Source organism: Coenobita brevimanus, chromosome 28 (genome assembly GCF_032717465.1).
Source record: "Coenobita brevimanus isolate Jiangsu-jjx chromosome 28, ASM3271746v2, whole genome shotgun sequence".
In the NCBI taxonomy this organism is placed as follows: Eukaryota; Metazoa; Arthropoda; class Malacostraca; order Decapoda; family Coenobitidae; genus Coenobita; species Coenobita brevimanus.
The window spans coordinates 24,864,237-24,867,714 of NC_136981.1; the positions used below are offsets into that span (position 1 = coordinate 24,864,237).

A 3,478-nucleotide genomic window follows, 5' to 3' on the forward strand; every position below is an offset into this window, starting at 1 on the left:
ATTCATCAGCCACCTTTCTCCATCTCCTGCCTTATTCATCATCCTCCCTTCTCCACTTTTTGTCTTGTTCATCATCCACCCTTCTCCACCTCCTGCCTTATTCAACATCCACCTCTCACCTGCTTTCTTATTCATCATCCACCCTTCACCTGCTGCCTTAATCATGATCCACCCTTCACCTGCTGCCTCATTCATCATCCACCCTTCACCTCCTGCCTTTTTCATCATCGACTCTTCACCTGCTGCCTTATTCAGCATCCAATGCTGCCCTATTCATGACCCATCCTTCTCAACCTCTTGCCTTATTCATCATCAACTCTTCTGTACTTCCTGCCTTATTCATCATCCACCCTTTTCCACCTCCTGCCTTATTCATTACCTACCCACCTCCTAGCTCCTTTTTCATCGTCCACCCTTCACCTGCTGCCTTATTCATCGTCCACCCTTCACCTGCTGCCTTATTCATCATCCACCCTTCTCCTGCTGCCTTATTCATCATCCACCCTTCTCCTGCTGCCTTATTCATCATCCACCCTTCACCTCCTGCCTTATTCATCATCGACCCTTCATCTGCTGCCTTATTCACCATCCACCCTTCACCTGCTGCCCTATTCATCACCCATCCTTCTCAACCTCCTGCCTTATTCATCATCAACCCTTCTCTACTTCCTGCATTATTCATCATCCACCCTTCTCAACCACTTGCTTCATTCATCACCTACCCACCTCGTAGCTCCTTATTCATCATCGATACTATGCGTTACTACCCGCCACTCGGCCCACCATTATGTACTGTAGATTCAGAAACTTGTGTTAGACTGGAGGGACTTGCCAATAAGATAGGGATATGAATGAACGAGATGAGACTGAAAGGAGAAAAAGCTGAAGATATTAAAAGTAATGAAAGTAATTGAATAGTAAGGAAGATAAATTTAAGAGAAAAATATGTGGCGGCTTGAATGGGGAGGGGAGAACTGATATATCGGTGTGTGTGTGGGGGGGGGGAGTGCAATATGATAATAATGATGATTCTGATAATAATAATAATAATAATAATAATAATAGTAGTAATAATAATAAAAATGTTTATATATTAACGACAGGATAAATACCATCGAACAGTTAAGCACCCTAACCTATTGGGCTCGAACCTACCCCGCCACAGCAGGTCTAAAACATGTGCAGCTGTCACGTACTTATGACGCTTTCGTTCTCGTATCCACACACCATTGTGTGTGGCAGTGAATTGTAAGCTCTTCCGGTCACGAAGGTTGGCAGATTGTAAACTCCACGGAACTCGGCAAGTGACAGCCAGTACACAAGCGTCTTCGAATATGTTGGAAAAACACACATTACACGAGCTTTCATTACGCCGTGATATAGTGATAACAGTGCCTGACTTCTGTTCAGAGGTCTTTGGATCGATTCCCTCCTGGAACGTCAAAAACTTTCCGCAGTCGTACGCACGTGCAATGTGTAATTAGTTAACATATAAAGGAATACGCTCGTGTTCAGTCTGGGACAGATTAAAACTGCATCGTCGCTTGCCAGAGTTGCGAGGGGCTAAGCAAAAAGCTTGGGGTGTCTGAAATACGTATCATCATATGGCTTGGAAATGAAATAAATCCCCCAGTAGCGGACTTGCTTGTTCTTCATAGAATTTAGGTGGCTTGACCCTTGTGAACTTTTGGTGTAGGGGCAACGGTATCTGACTTCCGTCTAAAGGTCGCGGGTTCGATTCTCGGCTGGAGCGTCAAACTTTCCATATACATTCCAGTAGGCATCTATATATATATATATATATATATATATATATATATATATATATATATATATATATATATGATGTACATTTATTCATTATTGGCGGACAGTGAAATCAGTCATTTCGTGAAATCCTTAGTCAATTCGTGAAATGCGCTTAAATTGGGATGGGTTAGTATAGTTTAGGTTAATTTAGACTGCAGTTGGGTTAAGCTGGGATAATCTAGGTTAAGTTACATTACATCAGTGCACACGCACACAATTCACACAACTTATTATCTCTTTATTAAGGACGGCTCTTTCATTCATTCATTGCCAGACGCCATGTATCCCTAACGGGGTGGCCAAGGGCTTAGAGTTAATTGTTTTACAGGGAGGAGCATTAATCCTCCACCAACCCCACTTTACACGTAGGGAGAACGTTATGCCAACAGCATCTGGTGTTCCCAGGTGGTCACCCATCCAAGTACTAACCAGACCCAGCGTTGCTTACCTTCGCTGATCGGACGGGAAGCGGTGTACTCAACGTGGCATGGCCGTTGAACTAAGTAAAAATTGCCTTTTAGCAGCATAAAGTATAAAAATCACATTGCCTCTCCGAAGGGTACACATGGCATATGCGGAAATGACTTGCCAAGGATCATGTGCCAGGAAGCCTCCTAAACGCACGAGAGCATTCCAAATGTGTGTTGGACAACTGTTGGGGAGGTTGGGAGTGTAGGGACATGAGGAGGATAAAAGAGGGGAAAGGGGATGGAGGGAAGGGGTGTGCGGAGCAAAATTAAGTGAAATGATGAGGGAAAAGAAAAGGATGAAGAGAAAAAAAGAGGATTGAGGGGGGAAAAGGGAAAGGTAAAGGGGGAGAAGAGGCCATAAAGGAAGGAGGAAGAGGAATGAATGTGAGAGAAGGGAAGGGAACATAGAGGGAAAAAGTAATGGGTGGGGAGAAGGAGGAGGCTGCAGCTAGAATGAGGTATATGGGATGGAAAAGGAGATAAGAAAGAGAGGGGGAGAGGAACGGGAAAGGTAATGTGGAAAGAGGAAGCTAGAGGCAGAAAGCGAGGGAAGGGAAAGGGAGAATATGGAGAAAATCGAAGAAAAATATGAGAAGGACGGGAGAAAGTAGGGCTGAGAGTGAGGGAAGGGAAAGGAGAAGAGGGAAAAGGAAAGAGGAAAAAAGGAAGAAATAGGAGTGAAACGAGGAGAGAAAAAAATGAAAGTTAGGGGGAAGAGGGCAGAGACAAAGGGGGAATGGGAAAGGGGGAGGTAGGAAGAGAGGAACAGAAGGGATGAGGAGAAGAGGAAGGAAGTAGAGGGAGAGAGGAAAAGTGACAGAGGGAATAAAGAAGTGAAAAAGGAAAGCGAAAAAAGAGAAGAAATGGATGAACAAAAGGGGAAATATAAGGACTGAAAAGAGGATAAGACGGTAGAAAGGAAAGATAATGGGAATAGGAAAGGATGAAAAGGGAAGGGGAGAGAGAGGGTAGTAAAGGAGGAAGGGTGGCGGAGAAAGTAGGTAGAGAAAGAAAGAGGTCGGAAGGGAATGCAGCAAGGGTGGAGGAAAAGAGGAGAAGGCGAAAGGGAACAAGGATAATATAGGAGGAATGAGAAGGAGGAGCAGGAGGAGGAGAAGAAGGAGAGGGAGAATGGGAAGAAGGAGAAGGAGGCGGAGAATGAAGATGATGTTTAGGAGGAGGAGGAATATGAAATGAAG

At 44.4% G+C, this 3,478-nt stretch overlaps 1 non-coding gene across 1 annotated transcript; it reads right to left on the bottom strand.

The window, feature by feature from the left end:
* Positions 1–2,189: 2,189 nt before the first annotated feature.
* Positions 2,190–2,308, bottom strand: LOC145394860 (5S ribosomal RNA). Its single transcript, XR_013896505.1, has one exon. It is a non-coding gene; the product is annotated as a 5S ribosomal RNA (ribosomal RNA).
* Between the last annotated feature and the right edge of the window lie 1,170 nt (positions 2,309–3,478).